Consider the following 23,187-nt stretch of genomic DNA (forward strand, 5'->3'; position numbering starts at 1 on the left):
AGAAGAGCAGGGTTAGCCAGAATTCTGGAGGAGAAAGTTGGTTTCTGCTACCATAGTGTCCATTCACTTTATGTGCCCTCTCTTAACTCTCTTTTGGCATACTCTAATTTGAATACAGGTTTAACTAAGATACTATTTGCAAAATGAAGCTGTATGGGTAAGTAGTATTTTTATTTGAAATAACACAAAGAGGTACAGCTCAAATTATTCCATCCACCTGAAAGAAGGCAAGAAAGGAAGAACAGAGGAAAAACAGATGGGACAATTAGTAACCAAATACCAAGATGGCATATTTAAACCCAACCATATCAGTCATTACATTCAATGTAAATGGAATCCAGTTAAAAGACAGAGATTGTCAATATGCATGAACTAACTATATGATGTCTATAAGAGAGGCACTTTGCATATAAAGGGACAAATGGATTAAAGTTTTAAAAAGAGGTATCATGCAAACAGTGCATGAAAATTACAGTAGAGCTGTATTAATAGACAAAGTAGACTTTTAAAAAAAGACTGTTATAGAGCTAAAATGGAACATTTAATAATGATGGGCCAATGTGTCAAGACATACCAACCCTAAATGTGCATGTACTGTATGTTTAGGATGGTAAGATGCACTGGACCATAAGATGCACCTGGGTTTTAAAGGAGGAAAATAGGGGAAAAAATTGGAAGCAAAAAATGTGGTAAAATATTTAATAACCTGTGACCCTGCTCCCCTCCACAGTGAGCCAGGTAAGCTACATTTGGACTATAAGACACCCCCCCTTTTCTCCCAAATTTGGGGGGAAAAGTGCATCTTATAGTCCAAAAAATATGGTACATAATAACAAAGCTTTAAAATACATGGAGCAAAAATAGACCGAAATTTTTAAAAGAAGAAATTAACAAATTCGCAATTAGAGAGCTTAATATTCCTCTCAACATTCAGTTACTATCAAATATCAACAAATATATAAAAGATTTGAACATAAGCAACTTCAATGATACAGAAAGAACATTATATCTCTAATGACAGCAAAATACACATTCTTTTCCAGTGAATGTGGAACATTAGCCAAGGTAAACCATATATCCTAGGCTACAAACAAGTCTCAATACATTTCAAAGTTTCTCATACAGAGTATGCTTTCTGATCATAATAGTATTAAAAGTTGGTTTTTTAATGAATTGACTTATAATAAATATCCTTTCTTATGTCTGGTAATAGTAATTTTCTTGAAGTGTGCTTTGTCTAATATTAATATAACCCCATAACTTTCTTAAGCAGTGGTGCGCATGGTAAATCTTTTTAAAATGTATATGTGTGTTTACATTTAAAGTACTTCTTTCACAGAAGCATATTGCTGATTTTTGCTTTTTTATCCAAACTTAAAATAATAATAAGATATCTAGAAAAATTCCTAAGCATTTAGAAGTTAAGCAATACACTTTTAAATAAACTATGAGTCAAAGATTTACATGAGTTAGTAAATGGTAAGGTAAATTATACAATATATTAATTGAATAATAAGGAAATCTTAAAACATCAAAATTTAGAAATTCTGTACAAGGTCACCACCAAAAGTAAAAACAGAAATTTACTTGTGAAAACGAGTTTTGCTGTTAAGTGCTGCTGACTCACACCTTTCAACAATAGAATTGCCTAAGAGTTTAGATTAATTTTCTCATAGAATATGATTTACTTGTACAGTCACCTTTTGTGACTGTACAAGTAAACATATATATGTTTATATATATATACATACAAATATATCACAAAGTTAAAAATTAAAATTTATGGGGTATAACCAAAGCAATATTTAGAGGAAAATTCATAGTTTTAAATGCTTCTATTAGAAAGGAAGTAAGATCTCAAATCAACGATCTCAGCTTAAATCTTAAATAGAAAAAAATTAGATAAAAAATAAGTAGAAAGAAGGAAACAATAAAAAGCAGAACTCAATAGAAAATGGATAAAGCAGGGAAAATCGAAGTCAAAAGTTGGTTCTTTGAAAAGATTTTAAAAACTAATAAACCCTTGGCAAGACTGATTTCAAACATCTTTGTTTCAGAAAATACAAATTTCTGCCCTGGCTGGTGTAGCCCAGTGGACTGAGTGCTGGTCTGTGAACCAAAGGATCGCCAGTTCAATTCCCAGTCAGGGCACAGGCTTGGGTTGCGAGCCAGGTCCCCGTTTGGGGCTGTGCAAGAGACAGCCACACATTGATATTTTTCTCCCTTTCTCCTTCCCCTCCCCATCCCTAAAAATAAATAAAAAAGAAAGAAAATACAAATTTCTAATAATAGGAATGAAGGAAGATATCACCACAGACCCTATAAATGTTGAAAAGTTAGTAAGGAGATATTATAAGCAATTTTATTCTACTTATTAGATGAGAAATGTTTTGAAAATCACAACTTACCAATAATAATATACCAGAACAGCACAAGAAAAAATTTAAATAGCCCTAAATCCTTTAAATAAATTAATTTTGTAATTTAAAAAATAACAAGCATCATACCCATTAGGATGACTATTATTTTTAAAAAACAGAAAATAAGTGTTGGCAAGTTTGTGGAGAAATCAGAACCTTTGTGTGTTGCTGGGGGAACATAAAATGGTGCAGGTTCTATGGGAAACAGGATGGCACCTTCTCAAAACAGGAAGCATGGAATTACCATACAACCCAGTAATTCTACTTCTGGACATATGCCCACAAGAAGTGAAAGCAGGGACTTGAGAAGGCGTTTGCACACTATGTCTGTAGAAGTATTATTTACAAAGACAGAAGGTAAAACAAACCAAGTATCCATTGGAAGATGAATGGATAAACATGATTTATACATAAAATGAGTATTATTCAGCCTTTAAAAATTTTTTGACATGGTACAACATGGATGAGTCTTGAAGATACTATGCTAAATTAAATAAGTCTATCACAAAGGACAAATGTATCACTCCTCTTACATGAGGTTCCTAGAGAAGAGAATGGGGAGCTAAGGGTTTCATGAGTGCAGAGCTTTAGTTGAGGAAGATGAAAAAGTTCTGGAGATGAATGATTGCGATGTTTGCACAACAATGTGATTGTTACTGAACTGGACACTTAAAAAAGATGAAAATGGTAAATTTTATGTATATTTTACTACAATAAAAAACAAGCCGGCAACAACGAAACTTTCCTATGAATTTAACCACAAGCCTGATAGCTTCACTAGCGAATATTGAACATTCAAGGAAAAAATAACACCAATCTTACACAGACTCTTTTAGGAAATAGAGAACACTTCTCAATTTTGTTCTATGAAGCCAGTATAACCCAGGTAAGTAGTACATTTGCAGGAGGTAAATGTTTGAATATTGGCCATGTTGTTATAATGCAGGTTTACCACACACTTAGTGCTTCTGTTTATAGTATCAAGTGTTTGTCAGGAATAAACGAGGCTGTCTGAAAGGATGAAACCCAGGTAACAGTTTTCCAGGCATGTCTCGGTGTGCCTTCGCTGCTGAGGCTGATACTTAAATTGAGTTACTCCAGTTCAGGGCAGAGTAATATGAAGGCAAGAAGAATCTGCACAAATCCTTATTAGGTGTTTTTTATTTATTGTTTGTGGCCCTGATTCTTCACTTAATTTAGCTCAAACTAATTCTGTGATATCATATTCTAGTCCATGTAGTCAAGCGTCATTTGTTGTACTTACAATGCCTATAGGTTCCTGCTTTCTTCCTCTCAGTGACCTTAGGGCCAGGTCCCTCTGAGATCTCAAGACTAAGACTCAGTTGTGAAGTCAACTGGCTAAAGCAATCCCTGAGGAATAGATCCAGAAAGAACTGAAGCTCATATGAGTGCCGAAGTGACAGAATTTCATTATAAATAGCACTTATTATACTATCAAGTACACAGAGGTATGCCATGAGGAGCTGACAGACTTCCTGCCAGCTCTGGGCCTATTTTAGAATGCAAGGAAAAGAACACACATATAAAATGACTTGGGTTTTGCATACAGTATGATAAGCCAAAGAGAAGATGGCTTTAGTATTTAGCAGTTTTCTGGGCCCACCATTACTGCCACATTGTGCTTGTAAGCAGAACAGTCCTTGGTATAGAAGAATGACTTGCAGGGAAGCAACCTCTGCCCTCTCTCCAGATTTGGGCTAGCTACTTTGCTTTCCACTAAAATGGAGCCCTTTTCACAATGACTCACACCTCTGCCTCACCATACCAACAAAATATAACATACGATAGCAGAATAGGTAAAATATATATGCAAGGATATTTCATAGTACAAGTGTGAAAGTATGTCTGAAAAAACTGCAATTTTTATTTTTGTAGAGTAATTGTTTTAAGTACTTTTTAAATAAAAAGGATGATTTTAGTTAAAGAAAATACTCCATACTAGACTTTGCAAATTGAAAAAAAAAACTTTGAGGAAATAAGGCACCAATTCCAATTCATTTTTCATGTAAATCTGAATTTTTTTTTTAAAAATTAAGTGTTTAGTGCCCTGGCTGGTGTGGCTCAGTAGGCTGGGTGTTGGCCTGTGAACCAAAGGGTTGCAGGTTTGATTCCTAGTCAGGGCACATCCCTGGGATGTGGGCCAGGGGTAGGGGGTGTGAGAGGCAACCAGGTGATGTTTCTCTCACATATCAGTGTTTCTCTCCCTCTCTTTCTCTTTCCCTACCCCTCTCTCTAAAAAATAAATAAATAAAATGTTTTTAAAAATTAAGTATTTACCATGTGTAAGGCCTTGTGCAAAAGCACTTTACATGTGGTGTATTATCTTATTTAATACTTCCCATCCATGTTACAGAGGAAAACCCCATATAGGATGAGGTAACATAGTAAAGCCCCCATCCAACGACTGATGGGGCTTCCATTCGAACCCAAGCAGTCTAACTGGAGAGACACACTATTTTTTCTAAACATCTTTGCTATTCACATACATATAATTCATCCATTTGCATTCCATGTTTATATACTCACACATGCAAGAAGGATCACAGTACTGACTCTCCAGTCTGTACTGGGGTTTCTAATTTGTTGTAACTGATTTAAGGAGGCCACAATTCCTTTTCTCCCTTCATCTCTCCCAATTCTGTTTCTTCTCTTGGGCCTTAATCAAGTAGCAAGTAATGCCACTGCAAGACACCAGGCCTCAGATTTAGGAGAGCAGTTATTCTTTCTAGTACTCAAATCTCAAGATACAAACAAAGCACTCTTGCCTCACATAAATACTGTAACACTTTAACACCCAGTTCTTTTTAACTGGTGTGCTTTTACACAGCTGAGGAGAAGCAAAGAAGGGCTCATTTCCCTTGCTACTAAAGCTTGATCCTAAGATTGCATTCTCACATCTCAAAACTATTAGCAGAGAACCAAGGAACTAGAGCAAACAATACTGCTCGTTGTGTGGATCTATAACGATTATCCTTGGAGCACTTAGCCAGCTCTGAGAAAAAACTATTTGTAAGGCTCTCCAAGAAGGATTCCCAGTTGTCTCGCTCACCGAAATCTCAGGGGAAAAACAGTGCTGTTAATCATACACTAAATGTCTGCCCTCCATTTAAAAGTTAACCTCCCTTTGATATTTCTTGGTTTCTAAGCATCCTTTAACTAAATAAATTAGACATTCATGTTTTTACTTTTGTAACTGTTTAGCTTTCCTTTTCAGCTTGGAAGATGGTACAAAGTTTTCACTCAAAGGAACAAGCATCATCTCAACAAACATTACCCGAGAGGCTGGCATTAATGAGAGCAAATTGAAACAGTATTGTTGTACTGTGTTGGATAGTGAAAGCCAACAGGTAAGAAACACTTAAGTATCAAATGCACTGCTATGAAAACCGAAGCTTCAATTAACCCTGCAAATTTCAGTGAACTCCGAGGGTGACCATTTGTGAGGCAAACACTTCAGACAACTCATACATCTTGTTTTAATCTTTCTTTGGATGATTACAATTTGGGAGTATAAATGAGGTTATTAACGAGAACAGCAATTACAGTAAGTATTTACAGAGCACTTTAATCGCACTTTGACGTCAGTCCCTCTGCAGCTTCTAAGTGGGAATCTCAAGCTCAGAGTTTGCTCTCTGTGACCACCCTTAAAGGTGCCCATCCCAAGTACTCACACACAAAAAAGGCTTAGTTCTTTAAGGCATTCCATGTAAACCCATCTCAAATCTGGCTCAATCCAAAATATCTGAAGGGTACACTATTCCAATTACTCTGGAAGTTGTCTCCAAAAACATTATGCTGGACCAGAATGAAATCTGTTTTAACTCATCCACCTGGCATTTCACATTTGTGTGTGCTACAGAAACTTTGGGAAGTATTAATCAGGCTTATAAAGGATATTAAGTTACACTCACACTTAATGCACTATCAGTCCTTACAAATTCCAGTAACAATTCACGTAGATGAGGTTAATCTACATGAATTTTCTTCCCTTAATTGGACTTCTGCTTTCCTATTCATTGCAAAGGTCCCTCAGTATACTAGTTGACAGGAGATGCTTTTACCTTTATGCAGGATTTACCCAATCATGTTTGGACTAGAGTATCCATAAGGTAGCCCTGGCACAAAACATAATATTATTAACAAGTCAAGTCATAATGAACATCAGGTATGAAAATTTGAACAATAACATTAGGGAATAAAAGTGTCCAAATTTCACTTCCAAATAAAAGTGAAATTTCCATAATTTCAAAAGAATGTGAAATGTAGGTAGGCAGAGGTTATAGCATTTTGTAAATTCCATTTTAAAGAACCACAAATAGTTACAACTTGCAGGAAAAGCAAGGCAGACGGAGCCACAGGCTGGCAGGTGAAATTCTGACCACCACACCATAGGAGATGCAGTGTGGACAGAAAGGGGACCAGAGAGTGGAGAGTAAAAGTCGTAGGAATGGCACCATTTCTACATGAGAACAGATAAGTTGAAAGTTTCCAGAGAGCACTCAGAATTCTGTATAATTATAGAGTGGGAGGCCAGAGTATGTTAGATTCCTCCTTAGCTGCATCTGTGCTTTTTACCTGTAACAGTCAGATGCTGCTCCCACTGGGAGTCACTCCTTTCCTCTTCTTATCTTAAAGAGGTGCATCTTTCCTCAGGCCTTTTATCCAATAGGAAACAAATCTCTGATTTCCTTGTGGCCTTGTGATTACTTGGAGATTAACTCCAACATTTTGTTCTTATTCAAAAGATTAGTTTAACTGACAATGACCAGAAGGGAGTGGGAAGGGGGATAATGGGGTGGGGAGAAGGGGAGAAGGGAAGAAGGGGAAGGTCAAGTCAAGGAACTTATATAAAGAACCCATTGGACAAGGCCAACAGGGGGCAAGGGGAAGATTGAAGGTGGGGGGATGGGTAGGGCAGGGGAGAGTAATGGGGAAAACATGGGGACAACTGTAATTGAATAACAACAACAAAACAAGAAGATTAATCATTCTAAAAAACTCACTTCTCCACTACTCTCTCAGCTAGAGCAGACATGTGACCATGTTCTGGCTAAAGCCTTTGCTTAAACGGAAATGGGCTGGGAGACAGCTAGCTGGTATCAACACACCTGCCTCTTTCCTCAACTTAGATGTGATGCTGTGTACAGAGGAGGAAAAGGATCTGGTTCTTGATGGCATCACTGAACAGGTAAACAAGCCACAGTTAGGTACCATCTTCTTCTGGACTTTTTGCTAGGTTTAGAAAAATAAATCCTTATATATTTTAGCCACTATTAGGTTTTCTGTTATTTTCATCCCAGAGGATTCTAACAAATAATTACCATTACCATTAAGCCCTGGGAGTCCAGGGATAAATTCATTTGGTTCCTGCTCCCAAGGTTCTTACCATCAAGTGAAGAAGAATGAGATAAACACAAAGATACGTCTGCTACATGTAATGCAGACGTAGGTATAAGGTGATATCAGAGTACAGAGGAATGAATAGATCTATTGGTAGTGGCTAGGAACAGTTTCCTAGTAGGAGCAACATTTGTGCTGGGGATATTCCAAGTAGGTAGGGGTGAAAGCCAGGGCATCTCAGACAGAGAAAGTAGCACAAATAGAGACAAAGAAATGTGAAAGTGCACGGTATTTTCAGAGAATAAAAAGTAATTTGGAAAAATATGCTAAGTAACTTTAGAAATGAGTCTGTAAGTCTAAAGGCAACAGAAACTATAATTAGCACTGTACTCCAGTTGATAAAAGGTCAACAATTCTGAGACCAGTATACACATACACTGGAACAATTCAGAAATAGATAGCAGATGGTGGGATCCAAGGTTCCCACCAGTGTAAATATGTATTCCTTACTTCGCCAGCTGACAGTGCCCAGAAGCACCCGTACCCCAATGCAAAAACCACGCCAAGCACCCTGACTTTGTTTTCTACCCCCCGATCTCTAATAAAAGGAACCAGGGCACTGTGGAGAAATGGCTGATTACAGGACTGAGGTAGGGAATATAAACTAAGTCTATAGCATCTTATAGTGCCGGAAGGTAGGAAAGTGCTTAAAACAACAAACAAGACAAAACAAAACGAAACAAAATCACACCCCTGTACATCATACAGGGGTATGTCAAAGCCCTGTCAAAGGCCAAATGAAAGAAAGAGCTCCCACTGGCAAAAGCTGAAACACTCTGAGAAACAAAATAAAGCAGTTCTGGATCATAGTCCAAAGTATAAATAAATATACATATGTTCATACTAATACAAATGATTACTTGAATAAGTAAATAAAAATGGAAGAAAAGACAAATCTCCCATGCAAAAGCATTCCAAATATTTTATGGAGGCACTGCCCTCAAAGAGGTGGGGCATAACTCCATGCCTTAAATGTGGGCTGTGCTACGTGACTTCCTTCTAAAAGTACAGTATGGAAAGGGGGACACAACTACAGTGGAGAAGCCTGACCAGCGCTACCTCAGTCAGGGGATCAGGGTTAGCAGCAACAGTGACCAGTCACGTTGAGAGTGGGTACTCTTGGAACACGATGAGAATGGCACTTTACTTCTGTCTCATCCTCCCCAAAGCCCCAAACCCCAGTCTAATCCCAAGAAAAACATCACACAAACCAGCTGAGGACCATAATTGGGGGAGGGGGGACACACAATTCAGGCTATAACAAAAGCTGTCTTAGAGCCATCCATGAGTGGGCCTGCTTTAGGAGGGCACAGTACAACTTGAGCATGAAACCAACTCTGAGGAAGGTGAATTGGGAAGATTAAAAGAAGTTAGTTGCCATTGTTAAGTGGCTGGATTAGGTTTCATTTCAAGCCAGTCCCACCTCTGACTTTTTCAGTTACTGAGACAAAATATTTTCTCAGTTTTTCAGTTGTCTGAGTTTTCTGTTATCTGCAACCTAAAGTAATCTGATAGAGAAATTATGTGATTTCTTCTACCACCTGGCAGTCTAGGGGGGAAACCTTTGGTTTTATCTGGATTAGGCCTGGCCAGGCTGGTAGTACAGAAGGCGGTGATTTAGGATGATAACATTGAGGGAAAATATGACTGAGGCAGTAAGCCCCAAGTGACCAGAAATCAAACACAAAAAGCAGAAGCAGGGATAAAGGGGTTTTGGGGTGGGACAGAGCGGTTGATGAACTTGGTGTGGCTGAAGTCTGGATTCAACAGAAACAAGGAGAAGGGAATGCCGAAGGTTCTGGTTAGTAATTAGGCTCTCTGAGTTTGTTAACCAATGTTGCTGAGTAACAGAAACAGTAACTCTAACAATGTGAAGGAAATCCTACTTTGAATGAGAGGCTTTTGCAGTGTGGTTAGAGAGAACCACCAGGCCATAAACACCTATAAAAGAGAAACATTTTGGACCAACGCGAAAACAAGGACTCTCCTCAATCACCTCATTTTAATCTGAAGGTCATCATAATAGATCGCCAACCCTCACTCTTCAGGAACAAGCTCCCACTGGCCACGTCTATTAAGCCAGAGTTTGTCAAACTAAGGTCCCACAACAAATTTTGAAGCTCTGTTTTTATGATGATAATAATCTAAAAAATCAATAGCAGCAAATGGAAACTGCTAGTTGATTTCAGTGCTTGTATTTGCATTTATGATCTTGCTAGCAATAAGCAGCACTGAGATAACACGTAAGTGGTGCGTCTTAGTACACGGCGCACTGTAAAAGACTCTGCAGTGCTCCGGATGGAAAAAGTGGTGAGCGGACCGAGAAGACGCACAGCACACAGCACAGTACAGATGGCTGAAATCAAAGGAACCTGAGAGGCGGTGGTCAGTACCCTGTGTATAATGAGCACTGCAATTTAGTTTTGGTAAAATATTAGCAGTTACATTACAGTACTGTTAACTGGAATTTTATTGGCTTTGTGGTTATATCTCTCCACTTATTTTGATTTTGTAGTTGAATTAAGAGTTCTGTGCAGCCCCGGCTGGTGTAGCTCAGTGGATTGAGCACGGGCCTGCGAACCAGACAATCACGGTTCGATTCCCAGTCAGGGCACATGCCTGGGTTGCAGACCAGTTCCTTGCAGACCAATTCCCAGCAGGGGACGCATGAAAGGCAACCATACATTGATGTTTCTCTCCCTCTCTCCTTCCCTTCCCCTCTAAAGATAAATAAATAAAATCTAAAAAAAAAAAAGAGTTCTGTGCAAAAGAAGCTTATACCTGATGTATGTAACAATACACTAAAAATATTTTAAGTCAACCTACAGATCTGAGATTTTTTCCTTTTAAACAGATGTTTATACACATTTCAAACTGAGAAATACAGTATTAGAAGATTCTGTTCCATAGCATTCTACTCTTAATCCTCCTTATTAGCAGAAATAACCCAAGAAGAGCATAACCACCTCAATTCTTCTTAGAAAGTAATTCTAGGTGAATAGGTAAAGGGTTTGGACTAGGTTGAATCCAGGCTTTGCCACTGGCTACCACATAACTCTGATGTGATACTTAATTTTGTGAATCTCAATTTCCTCAATATGATGTGGCTAATAAGATTATTTCAAAATACAAGAAGGTTACAGGAGGTGATCTCTGTAGCATATCTGTAGCACAGTACTGGGTGCGTGGTGCACATACTCGGTAAACTTCAGCTGATATCACTGTTATCATTAGTGTGGCTCTTCTTACAGTTCCCATGGGGCTTCGTGAACACCACAGGACCAACCCTTTTATTATGTTCCTTAAACAGCCCTACGTAGTACATACTTCCCAAGAAGGTGAAAGACTCTTTATCATTGAAATAGGAGTTGTGTAATAGCAAACACTGAATATAATAATATTCAGACTATAATAAGCCTCAAGTCCAAATCCTGGCTCAGCTATCTACTAATCATAATTTGGGGGAAAGTCACTTATTTTGCCTATAGGCTCATCTGTAAATTGGAGATAATTCCCAAGTTACAAAATTCTTACAAAGAACATTATAAGCTACCTAATGTTTTACAAATATAAAGTCAAATTGTTAGTCAGTGAATTCTAGAAACATTCCTGAAGGGCACCCCTTTAGGGTGCCCTAAAAGCCATGAAAAATTCATAAATTAGGAACAAACACTATTCCCATCTCTCACTGTTGAGCCAATCAGGTGTTGAGATGGCCGATTAGGCCAAAAGCCAAACTGAAGTGACGACCAAGAGTGACAACTCTTACTGTAAGAGTGTAACTAAGCAAGAGACCAAAAGAGGCATGAGCTCACCAGCGCTCCATTTCTCTGTGTGGAATGGCACCAGGTGAGAAGCAAGTAGATGCAGCACAGATGGGGAAACTGTCCTGCTGCCCAGGAGCCTGGGGTGTGGGAAAGGGAAAGGGCTAAAAGTGGAATGGTCCTGAGCCAAAGTGGAGAAAGTGTCTATGCAGAAGCCACCAATAAGGAGTCCTCTGAATGCAGTCCTTTGGGCTTGGAATTGTTTCCAAGCCCAAAACTAAAAACTAAACTAAAACAATCATGTAACAAGTTTGATGTCCTTTACTCAAAGGAAGCCAATCCATGGATTGGGGATGTCGACATATGAGATGTCTAACCCCATAGAGAATTTTATTTGCCAAACTAATGACATAAACTAGGGGCAGGGGAGAGGGGGGAGGTGGATGGGTGGTAACCAAGGCTGGGATTTGATTACAAGACAGTTAACAAGATTATGTGTTTTCTTGAGGGTTAATACCCCCAAAGTTGCACTAACCTAGATGCACAAGAACAATGGGCAAGTTTGGCTTAAAACCTTTCACTAAAGAAGTTGCAGGCCTGGGGCATGACTACACACCTTGACCTGCCCAGTTAGGAATTTATGATCAGATCACCCTTGAGGTTATTTTCCACAGAACCCTTTTCATCCACAGGGGAACACAGTGCCTCACAAGCAGTGGAGCATTCTTCCCAAGGGACTTGGGGCAAGAGCAAGAATTTATAGAAACTTAGAAGAGGCAATAAGAAAACAGAGCATGGTTGGCTAGAAGAGCAGGGATTTCCTTTTAAGACTAGCAGGGCCTATTTCCTAGGAGAAGGTAAACTAGCTAATGGTGAGCTGGAGGATTGCAGTTGGTATATGTTAGGTTTCCTCAACAGGTATTTCCTGAAAGTGAAGGCTGGCTAGGCCATAGCAGAAACCACTATTTGTGGGTCTTGATATAAAAATTAACTTTATCAGAATACAGATACACATATGAACATGGCTGCCCAGGGGGCCTTGACAGAAATCCCTCCAGAAAACTGCAATGCACTGGCTGTGCATCGGTTTTGGTGTGGGGAGGTCAGCTTCTCCCAACAGGCCTTCCAGGAGAACTCTTGTAATTGCCTGTGGTCAGGCCTGAAAGACGAGGCACAGGAGTCTGAACTGTAGCCCGCTCCTCATCCAAAGAAAAAAATATATAAATATTCTTTACCCAACACATAATAAACGTTATTCCGAGAAATTATATAAACTAAAATCCAATAAATTTAATGTGGATGAAAAAGGGGTTCTATGGAAAATAACCTCACGGGGTGATCTGACTATAAATTCCTAACCGGGCAGGTCATGGAGGGCAGTCACCCTCCAGGCGTATAAATTCTTCACTGAGAAAAGTTTAGGCCACCCCTGTTCATTGTTCTCCCGCATCTAGGTTAAGACAACTTTGAAATGGTCTTAGCAAGCTGACAAATTCCATTTTCCTAAAAAGCTGAAACACTGCCTGGGGAAACTTAAATCTTATTTAATATAAAAACAATCTGATTAAATGATCCTTTTAAAACAACAACTCATTATTACCTATTAGCCAAGCCATCTCTTTGCCACCTGATCACACAAGGTGTGTCTATAAAGCAATGCTGTTTAACTAAAAACTAGATCTGTCCATCAAAATAAGTGTTTCCCCTTCAAATAAGTCACCTTAAGGGATTACTATTTACTCTAATAATAGTAAAACATCTTTGAAATTCCATTTTCAGATAATGTCCTCATTGCAAGCTTATTGATTCTTTTTCATATCCTCAGTGGTGGCAAACTATTTGCTTTAAGATATACGCCTCATTTTGTCTTAGAGTAGGCTGTTGTTCTTGCTGCCATCAATGTATAGACTCCCAACATAATCGCCATGGAAGAATCATATTCATTGAGAGAGAGCTCATGGAATGTTCTGTTTTCTTAAACAGTTTTAAGCCGTCAAATCAAGTTCACACAGTACAAACTGTACTACCACAAATGATAGTATCCTTTTTGCTTATTCTTTTTTAAGAAGCCAAAACTATCTGGAAATATGAGCTAAATGTTTTTTTTTAAGTTTTAAAAACATATGTATGGATAGCAAAGATAGGAAATTACAGGGAAAAAGGTCCCTCTTATGATTGCAACAAAAAACAATGTGAAATACCTAGGTACAAACAGCCAGAAATGTACAGGAATGACATAAAGAAAGGTATACAACTTAACAAAGGGGCGTGGCACATAATTTTACTAAATCATGTATAAAATCATCTACAAAACTAAACTAGTTCCAATCAAAATTCAAAAAGTGTGTTTGGAGAACTTGAACAAATAATTTCAAAGTTCATTTGGAAGATAAAATGTAGGGAACACCAGGAAAATCCTGGAGGGGAAGTAAATGATGTTGGTTGTGGTGAGATAGGGTAAAGTGGGCTGGGGGGGTAAGTGCTACCCTTCCAGACATGAAAATATACTATGAGGGATCCAAGATGGCAGCGGAGTAGGTGAAAGGTACACTCACCTTCTCCCAGGACCAAACTGGAATTACAACTAAATTATAGAACAATTATCCTGTATAACCAACTGAAAACTAGCTAAGGAGAAGTCTTATAAACAAGGATTCATAGAAGAAGCAACATCAAGACTGATAGGAAGGGTGGAGACATGAAAAGGGCTGGCCCCACTCCTGTGGGCAGCTGAGGCTCCAGAGGGATATCTCAGCTGTGGGGGTTTCTCTTGAGAAGCTGGGGTCTCAACCCCAAGCCGGGATCCCCAGCCCAAAGAACCAGAGCTGGAAAGAGATGCATATACAACATGTGGCTGAGAAAATCCGCAGGGATTCTGTCCACCAGGGAGAGACAGGAGTCTGCTAGAAACACAGGTGCCCTCTTCAAGGGCCAGCACACACAAAAAAATCTCATTTGCAGCTACTTACCCTGAAGAGACAGCCACCAGAATTCCTGTGCTGAGTCACACTCCTGAAGTGCACAAACCATCTTTCTTGGGTAGAGCACTACCCTCTACAAAGCCTCAGTCTGGGAAAGCAATAGCCCTACCCTCTGGGCTCGTTGTCACTCTACCCTGTGGAGCTTCTGTCCTGCTGAGGAGACAGAATCTGTCTTGGTTGGGCAGATTCAATAAGTGTCAGTGACTGAGTTGTGTGACTTTGGAGCAGCAGACATTTACCTTACTTTCCTATGAACTTGACTGGCAACTCCCTCTCATGAGAAATCCACTAGCCCCATCATCCCGACTCCCAGCAGCCCTGACCTGTTGAAATTGGGCTCCTTGAAGAATCTGGGACAGACTAAGTTGTGTGGCTCTAGGACAGGGGACACGTTCCCCCCAACATGTCCAACTGGTGCAGAGCCCTCTCTTCACACAGCAAAATCTAAGCCTGTTTGGGCCTGATAAACTCTGCAGGCCTCACTCTGGTGACTCCCTGAGACTCCACACCACAACAAAGGTGTGCAGCCCAAGCGGGTGGCAGGTAGACTTGGTATACCCTGGAACATCTGACCTCAGACCCAGCACTAGCACTGAGTTTGAACCTGTATCAATCTGGTCACTAAACACCACTTATCCTTACCTAGTTACTCACTGAGAATCTACTTCATGCAACTCAACTACTGCCAAAGGCTCTTTCAGTGCCTGAGCCTAATAGGCAGGTAGCAGGTGGAGACAAGTGGAGGTGGATCTTGGGGTGCCTTGGGACTTTTGCAGACCTACATTGAGGCCTCTGGTAAAAGCCAGCCCTCAGCTTGGTACACAGCTTGGTCCTTCCCATGCACTTCCAGGCCCAGAAGAAGTAGCCACAAACTACGGATAGTGTTGTGGCCCCAAATAGGTTGCCCAGGGCCAGTCACAGGCCGTGTCTCACACTTGTCTATACCATAATCCCTCCCAAAAGGCCCCACAACCAACACACCCAGTGGGAATAGAGGGAACATAGCTCAACTTAAGAAAGGCCACATATGACAAACCCACAGCCAACATCATATTCAATGGGCAAAAACTAAAAGGGTTTCCCTTAAGATCAGGAACAAGACAGGGATGTCCAGTTTCACCACTCTTACTCAACATAGTACTGGAAGTCCTAGCCACAGCAATTAAACTAGAAGAAGAAAGAAAAGGCATCCTAATTGGAAAAGAAGAAGTATTACTTGCAAATGGCATGATACTGTATATAGAGAACCCTAAAGATTCTACCAAAAAACTACTAGAACTGATAAATGAATTCAGTAAAGTTGCAGGATACAAAATGATTTCTGATTTCCAGAAATCAGTTGCATTTCTATACACCAATAATGAGCCAGCAGAAAGAAAAACTAATGCCCTGGCTGGTGTAGCTTAGTGGATTAAGTGCTGGCCTGCAAACTGAAGGGTCACTGGTTAGATTCCCACTCAGGGCACATGCCTGGGTTGTGGGTCAGGTTCCCCATGGGCGGTATGCAACAGGCAACCACACATTGATGGTTCTCGCCCTCTTTTTCTCCCTCCCATCTCCTTTCTCTAAAAATAAGTGAATAAAATCTTCAAAAAATAAAAAAAGAAAGAAAAACTAAGAAAACAATCCCACTGACAATTGCTTCAAAAAGAATAAAACACCTAGGAATAAATTTAACCAAGGAGGTAAAAGACCTGTATTGGAAAATTATAAGACACTGAAGAAACTGAAGAAGATACAAATAAGTGGAAGTTATACCATGTTCATATATAGGAAGAATTAACATCATTAAAATGTCCATATTACCCAAAGCAATCTACAAATTCAATGCAATTCCTTGTAAGTTACCAATGGTGTATTTCACAGAACTAGAACAAATATACCAAAAATTTATGAGGAACCACAAAAGACCCTGACTAGAAACAGCAATGTTGAGAAAAAAGAATAAAGGTGAAGGAATCATGATTCCTGATATCCAACTGTACTAAAAAGACATAATAAGACAGCATGGTACTGGCATAAAGATAGGCATATAGATCAATGAAACACAACAGGGAACCCAGAAATAAACCTACACCTTCATGGTCAATTAATATTTGACAAAAGAGGCAATAACACACAATGGGATAAAAATACCTATTCAATAAATGGCACTGGAAAACTGGCCCGATGCATGAAAAAAAGGAAACTAGACCACCTTCTTGCACCACACACAATAATAAACTCAAAATGGATTAAAAACTTAAGATTTGAAACCATAAAAATCCTAGAAGAAAATATAGGTAGTAAAATCTCAGACATTGCTCATAGCAATATTTTTCTGATATATTTCCTTGGGTAAAGGAAAAAAAGAAAAAAAAACAAATGGGACTACATTAAACTAAAAAGGTTTTGCACAGCAAAGGAAACTATCAATGAAGTAAAGAGACAACCCACTGAATGGGAGAACATATTCACCAATGATACACCTGATAAAATGTTAATATTCGAAATTTATAAAGAACTTATAAAACTTAACAACAACAAGCAAGCAAACAAACAAACAATTAAAAAATGGTCAAAGGCTCTGAATAGACACTTTTCCAAAGAGGACATACAGATGGCCAGTAGATACATGAAAAGATGCTCAATGTCACTAATCCTTACAGAAATGCAAATAAAAACCACAATGAGCTATCATCTCACATTTGTCAGAATGGGTAACATCAATAAGTCAACAAACAACAAGTGCTGGTGAGGATGTGGAGAAAGGAAAACCCTCGTGCACTGTTGGTGGGAACACAGACTGGTGCAGCTACTGTGGAAAGCAATATGGAATTACCTCAAAAAATTAAAAATGCAACTGCCTTATGATCCAGTTTTGGAAGTAACCTGAAGAAACCTGAAACACTAACTTGAAAGAATATATACACCTCTGTTTTCATTGCATTGTTATTTACAATAGCCAAGATTTGGAAGCAGCCCGAGTGTCTGCCAGTAGATACATGGATATATAAAGCTGTGGTACATTTGTACAATGGAATACTACTCAGCTGTTAAAAAAAAAGGAAGTCTGCCCTGGGCAGGTGGCTCACTTGGTTAGAGCATTGTCCCAATATACCAAGGCTGTAGGTTCAATCTTCATTTAGGGCACACCCAAGAAGCAATCAATGGATGCATAACTAAGTGCAAAAACAAATCAGTGACTCTCATGTCTCTCTCTCTCTCAAATCAACAACTAAAAATTAATAATAATAAATCAGTAAAAAAGAAAGAACTCTTACCCTTTGTGACAGCATGGATGGATCTGCAGAGTACTGTGCTAACTGAAATGAGCCAGTTAGAGAAAGACAAGCACCATGTGATTTCACTCATATGTGCAGCCTAATGAACAAACTGAACTAACCCAAACTAGAAACAGACTCATAGAGAATAAACTGACAGCTGTCAGAGGGGAGGTGGGAGATGCAGGGCTGGATAAATAAGGTAAAGGGATTAAACAAAAGGAAAAAAAGAAATTCATATACACAGACCACAGCATGGTGATTACCAAAAGGGAAGGAATTGGGTGTAAGCAGAAGAGGGTCTAGGGGGGTGTTAAATGGTGATGGAAGGAGACTTGACTTGGGGGGGTGAACACATAATACAATATACAGATGATGGGTTGTAGAATTGTACACCTGAAACCTATATAACTTTATTAACCAATATCGCCCCAATAAGTTCAATAAAAAATAAAGTACAAGACATATCTACAAAGCAATCTCAAAACAATATACTACAAAACAAGTATATCTTGGCCATGTTCGTGGAGCTAGGATATACAATTCAAGCAGTGGAATGGAAGAGAAAGTCCAGAAAGTAGTCAAAATGTACATAAGAATTCCATTTGTTACTTGATATCAAACTATATTGCAAGGCCACTATAATCAAAACAGTCTGGTATGGCATAAGAACACACATGTAGACCAATGGAACAGAACAGAGAGCCCAGAAATAAACTCATGTAAATATGGTCATTTAATATTTGACAAAGGGGGCAGGAACATAAAGTGGAGTAAAAATAGCCTCTTCAACAAATGGTGTTGGGATATCTGGACAAGTCCACGCAAAAAAAAAAGAAAAGAAAAAAAAAAAAGAAACTAGACCACTAACTTAACACCCTGCACCAAAATAAACTCAAGATGGGTAAAAAAACTTAAATATAACTCGTGACATCATAAAGGTCCTAGAGGAAAACATAGGCAGGAAAATTTCAGATATTCCATGCAGTGATATTTTTACCAATACATCCTCTAGGGCAAGGGATATAAAGGAAAGGATAAACAAATAGGACTACATCAAACTAAAAAGCTTCTGCATGGCTAAAGAAAACATCAATAAAATGGAAAAGGAACCAACCTCATGATACAGAAAACATATTTTCCAATGATACCTTGGACAAGGGTTTGATCTCTGAAATATATAAAGAACTCTTACAACTCCACTCCAGGAAGACAATCCAATTAAAAAATAGGCAAAGGACCTGAACAGACACTTCTCCAAGGAGGACATACAGAGGGCCTATAGACACATGAAAAAATGATCAACGTCACTAGCCATTAAAGAGATGCAAATTAAAACCACAATGAGATACTACTTCACACTGGTCAGAATGGCCATCATTAGTAAATCAACAAACAAGTGCTGCCGTGGTTGTGAAGAAAAGGGAACCCTAGTGCACTGCTGGTGGGAATGCAGACTGGTGCAGCCACTCTGGAAAACAGTATGGAATTTCCTCAAAAAACTAAAAATGGAACTTCCTTTCAATCTAGCAATCCTATTGCTGGGACCATACCCTAAGAATCTTGAATCACCAATTCAAAAGAACCTATGTACCTCTGTGTTCATAGCAGCACAATTTACAATAGCCAAGTGCTTGAAACAGCCTAAGTGTCCATCAGTAAATGAGTGGACCAAAAAACTGTGGTATATTTACTGCATAGCAGAAAGAAAGAACTCCTACCCTTCATGACAGCATAGATGGAACTGGAGAGCATTATGCTAAGTGAAATTAGCCAGGTGGTGAAAGACAAATACCACATGATTTAACCTATAAGTGGAACCAAATCAACAAAACAAACAAATGAACAAAATAGAACCAGAGACACTGAAAAAAAAACAACAACAAACTGACAGTGATGGGGGGGGAAGGGGCAGGGGGGAGAGAACAATGGGGAAAGAAAGTGAGGAGGCAAGCGAAGGAACAGGAATGGAGGACTTATGGGCACGGACAATGGGGGAGGACTGACTGTGGGGGTGAGGTGGGGACAGGGCAGGAGTGAGAAATGGGGAAAAAGATGGGATAACTGTAAATGAACAATAATAAATTTTTTTAAAAAAGGAATTCCATTTGTAATAAAGATAGTATTTCACTTTAGGGGGTTAAGGCTTGCCTATTTGAAGAACTGTATTAAGAAAATGGCAGGAACTGGTATCTGCTCCGTCCTATTCCACCTAGCCAAGAGTTGGAAGCAACCTAGGTGCCCGTCAGTAAATGAGTGGATCCAAAAATTGTGGTACAAATACACAATGGAATTCTATGCAGCAGAGAGAAAGAAGGAGCTATTACCTTTTGCAACAACATGGATGGAACTGGAAAGCATTATGCTGAGTGAAATAGGCCAGGCATTGAAGGACAAATACCATATGATCTCACCTTTAACAGGAAGCTAAACAACAAAACAAGCAAGCAAACAGAATAAAAACAAAGACACTGAAATAGAGAACAAGGGGATAGTGACCAGAGGGGAGAGGGAAAGGAAGTTAAGGGGAAAAAGGGGGAGGGATTTGGAGGAACAAATAGGAAGGACAGAGGGACGAGAACTAAGGGGGGGTGGAAATGGGAGGGAGGTGGGGAGCAAGGGGCGGGGGAGGCTGGGATGGGAGAAATAGACAAAAAAACTGTACTTGGAAAATAACTAAATAAAAAAATGATTAAGAAAATGGACTACCTATTTGGAAAAATTAAGTTATATCCCTACCCTATATCTAACATGAAAATAAATTCTAGGATGTATTAAACTTTTTCATATAAAAATACTTCTAATGTGTGGGAAGACATACTATAACCAAACACTGTGTTGTGATGGGCAGGAGGCAGGGACAAGCTCCCTCACACACCGTCGGGGAGATGCACTGAGGGAACTGTGGCAACACATGGAAAATTTTAAAGACAAAGTTTTATGGAAAATTCTGTTTATAGAAATATATCCTAAGAATACAAGCAGAAGGATTTTAAGGATTTGTCACAGCAGTGTTTGTACATTATACTGAAAATCTCCAAACAATCTAAATACTCATCTTTAGAGGGATGACTAAATTATTCTACATTCATATAAAGAAGATTATGTAGCCATTTAAAATGTTGCTAAAATATAAATTTATTGACATGTAAAGAAGTTCATTATTTATTAGGTGGGGAGAAAAGGCAGGTACCTTTAGTGTGATCTTATTTTTAAAAATTAACATATATACCAACAAGTACAGAAAATGTCTAGAAGAATTCACCGTAGTTATCTTTCATTAAAAGGCTCAGGAAATTCTAGTATGTCTTCTTGGTACATCTGGAAGTGTACTTTTCCCTTTCTTTTTAAGTAAACTCAAAATACCTTTATAATCAGAAAACATAAAAATATTTTAAAATCACTAAGTATACAATTCTATATAATATTCATGGGTAGAGGATCCATGCTTGAGAAAAAACAAACAAACAAACAAGATAGCATAGAAAACACTAGAAAGGTTTCAAAAATTTCCTGGTAGACACCATGAAAATGTATGGAAGAGGGCATGGAATTTATAAGAACTGGTTAATGGTGGTTAATGGGACCCAGAAAGGCTGCTTTAAAATAGCAGGCTGTTTTGACATGGGGGTGGGGAGAGGGGTCCTGGTGACAAGAGGCGGAGCATCGCTCTTGGACGGTTCTTAATAGGCCCCAACCGGTACAGGTCTGAGGCCTGCGGGGGTTGGGGACCCCTGCTTTAAAATACCCCAATTTGTTATACCAGGTAAGGAATGCAGATGCTGAGCAGGTAGCGCAAAGAACCTTGAAAGAAATTATTGGAAAAGGCAAAGAGTAGCAGAAGATGAAAAAAGAGATAAATAATCCATACTAGAATGTCAAATTCCAGTTACCCAGAAACTTCCTAGTCACCAGATATGGCAGGTACGTGCTACTTGCTGCACTGCTGTTTGACATTATGGCTGCTCTCTCTTTCCATTTGGTAACTGTTTCTGATGTGCCAGAACCTTTTCATTTATAGTACTTGTTAATCGTCATCAGGCAGCAAACACAGATGGCACCAGTCAGGTCTGCCCAGCCTAACTCCGGGGAGAGCTCGCGCGCCCTCTGCCGGTCAGCTGCACGCCAGAACAAGAGGGTGTCTGAAGGAGACAGCTTCCCCAAGCACAGGGATACCCTGGTGTTCTCCACACAGCTAATTTCAGTGAAGAGTTTGGAAACCATTTCCTCCAACTGCATCCCCACCCAAAGAGACAATTCCAGATTAAAACGACGCCTTCCTTTGTTACACCAGAGAAAACCATAAAAACCAAAGTTCTATGAGAAAATACAGCATGAAAAGTGTTTTAAATTCAAATAATTTCACCTTACTATATAATAAATAAAAAGGTATGCAAAACAATATGACTACAGAGCCCATTAGAGTTTTATTCTGGTTGAGAGCCTGAAAATTACTGTAACAATAAGATTTGTATAGGTTTTACAACTTACAAAAAGCTCTCATTTTCACACCTAACCCTGAAAACCATCCTATAATCCAGGGAGGAAGGCAAGATAAGCTTTTCTACTGTCGCCATTTTACAGATGTGGCAGATGAGACTCAGAGAGATTCCCTGAGTTGCCTTGATCACACACATACAAGAGCCAGGGTCCAAGCAGGCCTCCTAACCCCAAATTCTACGTTCTACTCACTGCACTATTCCACCTGTGCTGCTGATCTCTAAAGAGTTTTCCAAAGAGTTGGCATGTATATTAGGTAGAGAAGTAAAAGGCCTAAAACACATGCCTTCTATAATACACTCCATTTTGTTTCAAATACTACCAAAAGTTTAGGTGCTGAATCTGAGGGAGTTTTGCATTGGAGGCAGTGCTTTGCCCTAAAGGAACATCAGTTTGACAAGGGAAGTGGTCACTTTAGCAAGGAATCTCCTAACAAACAAACGGAGTTAACTAAAGCGTTTCTATGTGCAGCTTGTCTGTGCCCATAAAAAGGAGATCCCGTCAGGCTTTCTGGTTTCTGCGTTCACTTAGTCATGCAGCACGAAACTAGCATTGGCAGGCCTCAAGTTCCCGTTCTGCTTTCCCTTGAATCTTTATCATCCTAATGATTTTCCTCTCATAACCAAAGCATTATAGATACTGTTTTGTTGGAGTGCCAAACGAAAAATCAGTATGCTGAAGAGAGATTCAGTGAAATTCAGCTATTATCACAGAGATCCCCCAAACTAAAGAACAAAGCAAAGTAGTAATGATAAATAAAATCAAAGAATTACATAGTGCTGACTAAGGGCCAGGCATATTCCAGGTGCTTTACATACAATAACTCATTTAGTCTTGC

At 39.1% G+C, this 23,187-nt stretch overlaps 1 protein-coding gene across 5 annotated transcripts in view; it reads right to left on the bottom strand.

Moving 5' to 3' along the window:
* METTL8 (methyltransferase 8, methylcytidine) overlaps positions 1–23,187 on the bottom strand; it is a 103,190-nt gene that overhangs the window by 49,882 nt on the left and 30,121 nt on the right. The window contains exon 1 of one of the 5 annotated variants that reach the window (XM_053665075.1): positions 4,968–5,045. The exons of 3 other annotated variants lie outside the window; for them this stretch is intronic. The gene's annotated coding sequence lies outside the window, so the exon portion shown is untranslated. Of the gene's footprint in view, positions 1–3,684; positions 3,714–4,967; positions 5,046–23,187 lie in introns of those variants that run through there. One more of the 5 variants, XM_053665077.1, reaches the window with a different exon arrangement.

Source organism: Artibeus jamaicensis, unplaced genomic scaffold, assembly GCF_021234435.1.
Source record: "Artibeus jamaicensis isolate MK-2021 breed Jamaican fruit bat unplaced genomic scaffold, CSHL_Jam_final contig_391, whole genome shotgun sequence".
Classification (NCBI taxonomy): domain Eukaryota; kingdom Metazoa; phylum Chordata; class Mammalia; order Chiroptera; family Phyllostomidae; genus Artibeus; species Artibeus jamaicensis.